At 43.2% G+C, this 10,672-nt stretch overlaps 1 pseudogene; it reads right to left on the reverse strand.

Annotated features, from left to right (window-relative positions):
• Positions 1-4,335: 4,335 nt before the first annotated feature.
• LOC115136517 (DDB1- and CUL4-associated factor 7-like) lies at positions 4,336-4,983 on the reverse strand (annotated as a pseudogene).
• Positions 4,984-10,672: the final 5,689 nt, after the last annotated feature.

A 10,672-nucleotide genomic window follows, 5' to 3' on the forward strand; every position in this document is an offset into this window, starting at 1 on the left:
TCCTTCAGGGTTATCTTTGGTCTCTTTGTTGCCTCTCTGTTTAATTCCCTCCTTACCTGGTCCATGAGTTTTGTTGGGCGGCCCTCCCTTGGCAGGTTTGTTATGGTGCCATATTCCTTCAAATTTTTAATAATGGATTTAATGGTGCTCTGTGGGATGTTCAAAGTTTCTGATATTTTTTTAGAACCCAACCCTGATCTGTACTTCTCCACAACTTTGTCCCTGACCTGTTTGGAGAGCTCCTTGGTCTTCTTGTTCAAATGCAGGGTTTTCCATACTTGGTCCTGCTCTTATGTTCCTGCTCTAAACCCTGCTCTAATGTATTGATAGAATACTTGACATGACTGTACTGTCTGTGCACTTTCAATGTAATAGAATAACAATTAAATGGTGGATAATGTAGCAGTTTGTGGGTGCAGTAAAATTACAAAATGAAGCTTTGGTGAGCAGTGATGTGAATTGCCATCTGTTGGATGAAGCGAGCCATGACATAATGTAAGCAAAAATATGATGTCAATAACAAACTGCTGACATAGGTCACACTTGAGGCATCTGTAATTACAGATTTGTTTATCACGCCTGCTAATAATTGTCCTGTAAAGAATATAACCAATGTGGGCCTCCTGAGTGGCACAGCTGTCTAAGGCACTGCATCGCAGTGCTTGAGGCATCAGTAGAGACCCGGGTTCGATCGCAGGCTGTGTTGCAGCCGCCAGCGACTAGGAGACCAATGAGGCGGTGGACAATTGGCCCAGTATCGTACAGGTTAGTGATGTCCTTGTCCCATCACGCTCTAGCAACTCTTTTTGGCGGGCCAGGCGCATGCACGCTGACTTCGATTGCCAGCTATATAGTGTTTCCTCCGACACATTAGTGCGGCTGGCTTTCGGCTTAATCAAACAGTGGGTCAAGAAGCAGTGCAGCTTGGCATGGTCATGTTTCTGAGTCGGTACAGGAGTTGCAGCGATGGTACAAGACTGCAAATACCAATTAGGGAGAAAAAGGGGTAAAACGTACAACAACATTTTTTAAGAATATAACCAATGCAAAGTTTAATAATACTTGTTGGTGTATCATGAAAGGTGTACAAGATAGCTTTACTAAATGGCCCTCAATAAGAAATTCTGGTTGCCACTTTACTTGTGACTACTGTCACACACCACGATCCTCACCCTCCCTACATTTCTCACTCTCACCCCTCCCTCTTATCCCCCATTCATTTTTTAAACCTTTATTTAACTAGGCAAGTCAGTTAAGAACAAATTCTTATTTACAATGACAGCCTTCACCGGCCAAACCCGGGCGATGCTGGGCCAATTGTGCTCCGTCCTATGGGACTCCCAATGTCACGTTCTGACCTTAGTTCCTTTTTTATGTCTTTGTGTTAGGTTGGTCAGGGCGTGAGTTGGGGTGGGTAGTCTATGTTCCTTTTTCTGTTGTTATATTTCTATGTGTTTGGCATAGTATGGTTCTCAATCAGAGGTAGGTGTCGTTCGTTGTCTCTGATTGAGAATCATACTTAGGTAGCCTGTTTTCGCCATTTTGCTTGTGGGTGTTTAATTTATGTTTAGTGTCTGTTCACCTAGCAGAACTGTTTAGTTTTCTCTTCGTTGTTATTTTGTGTAGTGTTCAGTTTTTCAATTAAAATATGACAAACACTTACCACGCTGCATTTTGGTCCTCCTCTCCTTCCACCAACGAGAGTCGTTACAGAAACACCCCCCAACCAAGGACCAAGCAGCGTGGTATCGAGCAGCAGAGTTCTCTGGACTCATGGACATGGGAGGAGATTTTAGACGGTAAGGGACCCTGGGCACAGACTGGGGAATATCGCCGCCCTAAGGAAGAACTGGAGGCAGCGAGAGCTGAGCGGCTGCGATATGAGGAGGCAGTACGGCAGCGCGACAGGCACGAGACCTGAGCCCACTCCTCGTGCTTCCTGGAGGAAGCTCAGTACTGGTCAGGCACCGTGTTATGCGGTCAAGCTCACGGTGTCGCCAGTATGCGCTCATAGCCCGGTGCGCTATATGCCAGCCCCCCGCAAGTGCCATGCGAGTGTGGGCATCCAGCCAGGGCGTGTTGTGCCGGCTCAGCGTGTCTGGTCTCCGGTATGCCGTTTCGGCCCAGGGTATCCTGTGCCGGCTCTGCGTGCTGTGTCTCCGGGGCGCTGGGAGGGTGCAGTGCGTCCTATGCCTGCACTCCGCCCGTGCCGGGTGAATGTGGGCATTGAGCCTAAGGGAGAGGTGCGAGTGGTATGCACCAGATCTCCATTGCTCACCCACAGCCCGGTTCAACCTGTGTCTGCACTCTGGAGGGTCCGGGCTAAAGTGATCATCCAGCCTGGAGGAGTGGTGCCAAGGCTGCGCATCAGAGCTCCAGTGCTCCCCCACAGCCCGGTCCATCTGGTGCCTCCTCCACGCACCAGGCCTACTGTAGGTCTCCCCAGCCTGGTGGGTCCTTTGGCAGCCCCACGCACCAGGCTCTCTCCGTCTCCTCCCTCCAGAGCCGCCCGTCTGTCCTGAGCTGCCAGAGCCGCCTGCCTGTCCTGAGATGCCAGAGCCGCGCATCTGTCCTGAGCTGCCAGAGCCGACCGTCTGTCCTGAGCTGCCAGAGCCGCCCGTCTGTCAGGAGCTGCCGGAGCCGCCCGTCTATCTGGAGCTGCCGGAGCGGCCAGTCAGTCAGGAGCTGCCGGAGCCGCCCGTCAGTCAGGAGCTGCCGGAGCCGCCCTTCACTCCGGCGCTGCCAGAGTCGCCATTCACTACGGCGCTGCCGGAGTCGCCCTTCACTACGGCACGACAGAGTCGCCCACCCAATCACGGCCGGTTGTGATACATCCTGGAATCAAACCAGTGTCTGTAGTGATGCCTCAAGCACGGAAATGCAGTGTCTTAGACCACTTCGCCACTCTGGAGCATAACACTCAGTCACTTCCCTACATGTCAGATTATCACAGTATAATCATGGAAGGGATCTGGTACCAGCAAACCATTTAAAAAATAATTGTCACATTAAAATAATTATGGTTTCAAAGTCTACAACTGGATTTAAACAAGTTCAAAAAGACACCCAGATGACACTAAATGTCATGGGTCACTCCGGAACTTTCAGCACGCACACCTATCACCTATTCCCACTGATTAATATTTGAATATACTGTATGTGCCCTTTGGTTTCCATTGGGGGGTTGATTATTGTTACAATGTGCCATTGGTGCATGTGAGTACCTCTGCTGTGTGTTTTGGGCTTTGGTGCACTTGTGATTGCGCAGATGATTATGGGTCTCGTCCTATGTGTTAATTGTGCGAGTGTTAATTTATTCGAGGTACTTCTCGCTCTTTTGTTTCAGTTTCAACCCTGTTTTGTGTATGTGTTTGTTTGGTCTTCGTCCCCGTGCCTTTACACGGCACATCGTAATTTGGGCTGAATAAAAAAAACTATTACGCATTCCTGCGCCTGTCTCCCGAAACATCTGCTGCAACGTGACACTAAATTCCATTTTCTGACACTGAATGTCATTTAAAATCCAGTTTCCTGACCCTAAATAAGTTGTTACATGTCATATCAAACACTACTAAATACAAAACGTCTTCATAAGTTAAGTTGAGTGTAGGGGGCAGTATTTTGATGTTTGGATGAAAAACGTACCCAAATTAAACTGCCTATTTCTCAGGCCCAGAAGCTAGAATATGCATATAATTGTCAGATTAGGATAGAAAACACTAAAGTTTCCAAAACTGTCAAAATATTTTCTGTGCGTATAACAGAACTGATATTGCAGGCGAAAACCTGAGGAAAATCCAAGCCGGAAGTGCTGTTTTTCCTGAAAGCTCTCTGTTCAATTGCCTGCCTTCGCTCCATTTAAAGGGATATCAACCAGATTCATTTTCCTATGGCTTCCCCATGGTGTGAACAGTCTTTAGACATAGTTTCAGGCTTTTATTTTGAAAAATGAGCGAGAAAGATCATATCGCGGCTGTGTGCCAGCCGCGTTTTGCATGCGCAACAGCTTGGAGCAGACGTTTCTCTCTGTCTCCTATTGAAGAAGCTACAGTCCCGGTTGAAATGTTATCAATGATACACTGCTCAAAAAAATAAAGGGAACACTAAAATAACACATCCTAGATCTGAATGTATGAAATATTCTTATTAAATACTTTTTTCTTTACATAGTTGAATGTGCTGACAACAAAATCACACAAGAATTATCAATGGAAATCAAATGTATCAACCCATGGAGGACTGGATTTGGAGTCACACTCAAAATTAAAGTGGAAAACCACACTACAGGCTGATCCAACGTTGATGTAATGTCCTTAAAACAAGTCAAAATGAGGCTCAGTAGTGTGTGTGGCCTCCACGTGCCTGTATGACCTCCCAACAACGCTCCAGGTTGGCTCCGACCGACGCAAACATGTCCCGACCACCGCCTGCTTGGCTGAACGCGATGTCATACACCTCTTTGTCATGAACAATGAGCTGGGTCTTGACTTGGCCAGGTACAAGGTTGACTTCGCACAGTACCTGGCCGGTCTCCAACCCCCAGATAGTCTCCAACCCCCAGATGCTGTAGGTGCCCAGTAGATTAGGATCCACTTCATTCCAGTCAAACGAGGTGAGTGGTGCACAAAAGTCAGAGTTCTTGATGTTATTCAGCAAGCATTCCAAACGCGTCTCTGTGTCACTGATCCTCTAAATGTGCAGGTAGTCCCCGCTAGTGGCAAGCAGGTCTGGGTAAACACCCTTGCTGTCCGGGATCCACATGATCTTGGTGGTGGGGTAGAGGTGGTCAAAGGTGTTCCTGCAGATTAACTCTGAACTCTCCTCCTCCAGACCCACAATCTGCATCTTATTGTTATATTCTTCAATGTAACCTCCAAGGGCCAGGTGAAAGCGCTTGTCGGGACGAACGCGCCAGTTCATTGCATACACCGTCCATGGCGGTTCGTGTTTGTAGATCTCTTTTCGCTTACAGTGGAGCAACATAGCTCAATAAACAAGCTGTTATATCAAATCCTTAGCTATAAAAAAAATACAACTGTTCCCTTGGAACACAACATACCCCACGGCCCCTTAAAGACTTCTGAATTAAAGATTTGAACAGTTCAAACAGCTAGCTGGCTAACAGTCATTTGTGGATGCTAGACTAGCCCAATTAACACCTTTAGCTAGCTAGTAGCATGTTGTACCGCGTGATAGCTACTTCTGTCACACAACGACAGCGAAGTTTATGCTTAAATTAAGCTTCAAGACACCTGTTAGCTGACGGGCAATAGTCTGAAATGGCTATTTATTTGATTTTGACAGTCTGGGTGAGTGAGCCTGCTTTCGAATTGGGTCACTGTTAGCTTTGACCAGACCCCAACTTCAAGCCTCAAAGTGGCCTGTAGGTCATTCCATGCGCTAGGGTCACAATAACTAAAAGTAATCTTTCTGGACTCTGTGGAAACCCATGGAACCTCTACAACCAGCCAGTGTTGAGAGTGAGATTGACGGTGGCTGGATTTCCAATTAAAAAAGTGAGGTGAGGTGAGGTAGTATGGGAGTGTCTCGAGAACTGCTTTATATACAAATAGCAGCCAATGTTGGGCCCTTCTGGCAGTGATGTGTACAAAAATTGTCTCCAGTGATAAAATGCAAGGCTTTTAATAAGACTATTGAGGCCTTTCAATTTCAAGAGAATAGCTAGCGTTGCCATTGAACAAAATATATACTATTAATGATGTAATGTTTAAATGACCTTAAACATGTTTAGGTCATTTTGTATAAAGCATTAATGTGCTCTATACTATGTAAAAAAAAAGAATTTAAAAAAAGAATGCATGTACAAGAAATACAGTCTGTTAAAGATCTTCATAATAATGAATCATGGCCAGTAGGCCAAGTCCTCCATGGGAAATACATTTAGTAGCATAAACGGAGGTGGACAGCCATCAACAAAACACTAAAAGGAATCTATTGTACACAGTAGTACAGTAAAAATAGTAGGGGAATAACCTTCCATTTATATTGCAATATTTAGCCCATATTATAGGGATGCAATGCTCTGTAGTCCCACAAGGAAGCAGCCCCAGTCTGTTTGACACTTCAATACAGTGCCTTCTGAAAGTGTTCATACCCCTTAGCTTATTCCACATTTTGTTGTGTTACAGCCTGAATTCAAAATGGATTACATTAATGACAAAGGAAAAACATGTTTTTAGAATTTTTTGCAAATTTATTGAGAATGAAATACAGAAATATATCTTATTTACATAAGTATTCACAGCCCTGAGTGAATACTTTGTAGAAGCACCTTTGGCAGCGAATACAGCTGTGAGTCTTTCTGGGTAAGTCTCTAGGAGATCTGGGTAAGTCTCTAGGAGATCCTGGTAAGTCTCTAGGAGATCCTGGTAAGTCTCTAGGAGATCTGGGTAAGTCTCTAGGAGATCTGGGTAAGTCTCTAGGAGATCTGGGTAAGTCTCTAGGAGATCCTGGTAAGTCTCTAGGAGATCTGGGTAAGTCTCTGGATTGTGCAACATTTGCCCATTATTCTTTTCAAAATTCTTCAAGCTCTGTCAAATTGGTTGTTTATTGCTAGATAACCATTTTCATGTCTTGCCCTAGATTTTCAAGTAGATTTTTCTTCTGTACAGGCTTCCTTCTTTTCACTCTGTCAATTAGGTTATTATTGTGCTGTAATACAACAATGTAGAAAAAGTCAAGGTGTGTGAATACTTTCTGAAGGCACTGTATATTGTCCATTGTTCATTTGTTGGTGTGGTGTCATCATTGAAGTCCAATGATCAGCAATAATAATAATAACTGTCCATAGGCTAGGCTGTGTGATTGTGCATGGATAGTATACCTGAATAATGAGCCAGTCAAATTGGGGTTAGCTTAGATCTGTCGGCTTGTCCCCTTGTGTGATGTGCTTCTCAAAGAAGTCTTGAGCCTCCTTGGCAGTGGAAATCGTGTGTGTTGTATTCTGGAAGATCAAGATGAGTATTGCTGAGTGGATGAAGCTGCATCTCAGATTTAGCTGGTTTCAGCAGTTCGGCACTCAGATCTGGGTAGATGCTGATCCTCTTCTCTGCATAGATCAGAGCAGCCTGATTCTGCTGCGAGTTGAACAATTTTCTGTTTGACTTCAAAACTGTGGATTCGTACAATCCTACACAGATCTGTTGCGGAGAGGACCCATGTGGTGCGCAATGTTTATCAGTGGCATTGGACCCAGCTTCTCTTGCCCAAACAATTTATAGAAAAGATTGCTTATGAAGGAAATTGGGTTGACGCTTACACACCAGGTTCAAGTCCTGTGACCCGCACATTGAAATGATTTTTGAGTGATTGTTTTTTTTGGACACTGATTTCACTTTCTAGCTTAGTTCACGTTGTTTTCGCCCCTCTGACACATTGGCCACTGGCTCCAAACTTTCTACTTTAGTAGGAATCCACTTTAGAAGTGAGCAGTGCAATATATTCATTTACCGGGTTTAATTGTAAGTCAAGGGCAGAGGTAATTTCCTCACAAATAACCTTTAGAATAGAAGTGGCCAACTCTTTCTGTTGTCGGGAGTCGCCATGTTGTCGAGAGTTGCCATGTTCCCACAGGTGAATTGCGAATGGACAGAATATGCCAGCTGCTGGAGTGAAATATACCTGCTATTGTTCCTTGTAATACAGTGAACATCCCACACCTTAATATGGTGTTATAGGTTGACAATTATTTGAAAATCAGTTTGTTAATTCATAGTTAGGGAGTGGTCGAAATGTACACAATTGTTACCTGGAGGTATTATGCTTTCTCAATTTCAGTCAGCAGGAAGGTTTAGTATTTCTAAAATTTTGTCCAGGGGAGGGTCATGTAATTTGTAATCGAATAAATGTCATATTGCTCAGTGTTTGCTAATTAGTTGCTTATTATATCTCGATCTGTGCAGAGTGCTGCCCATCATCCCTGATTCTCTGCTGGTTGCTCAATATCTAGTGCGCATAGTGTGGTCTCAGTCAAATGATCCATAGTCATTCCAGTGAGGACCGAGTGTCTGCGGATTTTTGTTTTTTCTTTCAACTAAGACCTAGACAACCATGTGAGGGGAGTTCCTTACTAATTAGTGACCTTAATTCATCAATCAAGTACAATGGTGGAGCAAAAAGCTGCAGATACTCGGTGGAATTAATTTGACAACTCTGGACATGGAAGCCAGTTCCACTGCATTTTTTCATTGTTCCCCTCTAATCATGGACTGATTTTACACACCAGGTGTGTACAGTTCATTATCAGGTAGAACAGAAAACCAGTCGTCTCCGGACCTCGTAGGGTATGCATTGAATATCCCTGGTATACTACAGGCCTTGGCTAGCGTTTCCCAATCTCGGTTCTGGAGACCCCAAAGGGTGCACATTTAGATTTTTGCCCTAGCACTACACAGCTCATTCAAATAATCAACTAATCATCAAGCTTAAATTATTTGAATTAGCTGTGTAGTACAATGGCAAAAAACAAAACCCGTACCCCTTGAGGTCCCCAGGACCAAGTTTGGTAAAAACTGGCCTAGGCTATATGAAGAGCATGCTCTCAGAAGCACAAGGCAAAGTTATATTTCTATGAAAATGTACTTTCTTCCCTATTTTTTGAGCTGCTGGGATAGTGTTTTATAAAACTAGGCTACACTGCATTACACATTACATTGGATAGGCGTTCCCAGTCAAGAGCCTCGGCCTGCCCTGCTCTTGCTGATCTAAACCCTTTTGTGCTGCTTAAAACTAATGACTGTGCTGTGTACTTCAGGAGGCGTGTCAAAGGCTTCTTCTGAAAATAATTGTTTTATTTGTCCAAAAATGATATATCTGTGCGCACGGTCTAGGCCTACAGGTGTCCTGTTCAGTTTGACAGGGAGAGAGAGAAGATGAGAAGGAGAACAGAAGGTAAGCTATAACTGGAGGTAAGCTATAATAGATTTTTATAAAAAGTAGATGTTCTGTTGCCCGTAATGAAGCTATTTATCAGAGTTATTGACCTTAGAATAAGCCATATTTGAGTAATTTACGCAACTTACATTACTATGAAGCGGCAGCCGAGGAGATGGACAGAGCATGGGTGCTAAAAGTAATTTAAGAAGGACTAATTAATTTAAACAGTCTTCATTTTAATTTGGCTTTAGGCTACCAACGAGGGCTTTGTGTTGGAGCCTATTTCTTCCTATTCAAGAAACAAGAGGTATGCCTACCTGTTTGACAGACAAAATTGCAGTCTACTATCCATAGATTTTGTCAGCTAATTCCTTCAGTCACTAAGCATATCTCTGAGTCAGTGAACGGCTTGGTGTGTTACGTTTAAATGAGGGTGTGTATGTGAGAGTAGTTTGGCTTCTGTTAAACAAAATGTCTGAAAGCATAGCTTAAGGCCTAAGATTTAGAAGAAAAAAAATTGGACCTGATTGTATAAATCGATCTATATTGATAATTTAGTCCGTAATGCTAGAAACAAGCTGTAAAATGCCTGGGAAAGAGGTGACTCTGATGCATATGGAATATCTTTGCTTTGTGTCTATGACATTGAGAAGAGCGCTCAGCCTTTCAACAACAACTTAACAACAGCACTTCAACAACATGCCTATACATTTTGCATTTAGGCTATATAAAATGTCATTTTAAAAAGTATTACTTAGAATTCAATAATAATGAAACGAAAAATGACTTATTAGGCTATAAAGACGTTTCGCTGTGCCTTTAAATGTACTTTTAGAAACAGGAATTTGGCCAGTCTTTGGTTTGCAGGACTTGTTTGCGCTTATATTCCCATGCCCTAATCAGTCAACATATCTATTTTGTAACAACAATATAATGGAATAAATTAGAACATGAAAGTTTCCCAGATTTAAAAAGGGCTGTAGCATGCACTTATTTGTTGTCATGCTCTGTTTGGTATTACAAAATATTCTGCTCATCTTCAGTCATGTAAAGTGACGTAGAATTGTATGAAATGCATTTATAAAAGGACTCACAAATAAAATGATAGATTCGTGAAGTCCCTTTATTATAATGGAAATCTTTTCACCTACCCTTGTCTGCGAATCCACAACCTTTTGGCTGTTTTGCCATGTAATACTTACAAAATGAAGAACAGTTTGTAAAACTGCATATCTAAGGTTCTGGTCTGTCTTAAGAGTGAGGGTAAACTGTAGGCATGTTCTCTGCTGTCCACTTTTTTTGGTTATAGGGGAGGTTTGCTTTAGCTTTTTTTCAAGTAAATATATTTTACTGAGGGGAGTGCCATCCATTTTCATTTCAGATAGGTCCAATTTTCTTCAGGTATCCCCATTAATGTACAGTCCCTTGTTTTTCAAAATAAAACCACGAGAATGCCACGAGTTTCAATGCATGCCACCGGAACCGGAAACTTATGCCACTTTTAAAACATGTTTTTGTTATATAATTTTAATATTGAATAGTACATTGTTGGGAAGGGCTTGCAAATGAAACATTTCACTGTACTTGTGACAAAGTTGAAACCAGGTGTAGAACAGTAGAACTGTTCCCCTCAATGGTTTAGACTTACCCAGCGACAGTAGTTGATGGATGTGATGATCCCTCTTTCATTTCACTTGGGGACAGTCCCTGTTCTTAATCATTGAGAGAAGAGAGAACCAGAGTAGAGACTCTCTCGCTCTTAACTAATCATGTTTTA

Source organism: Oncorhynchus nerka, linkage group LG10 (genome assembly GCF_034236695.1).
Source record: "Oncorhynchus nerka isolate Pitt River linkage group LG10, Oner_Uvic_2.0, whole genome shotgun sequence".
NCBI classification, from domain to species: Eukaryota; Metazoa; Chordata; class Actinopteri; order Salmoniformes; family Salmonidae; genus Oncorhynchus; species Oncorhynchus nerka.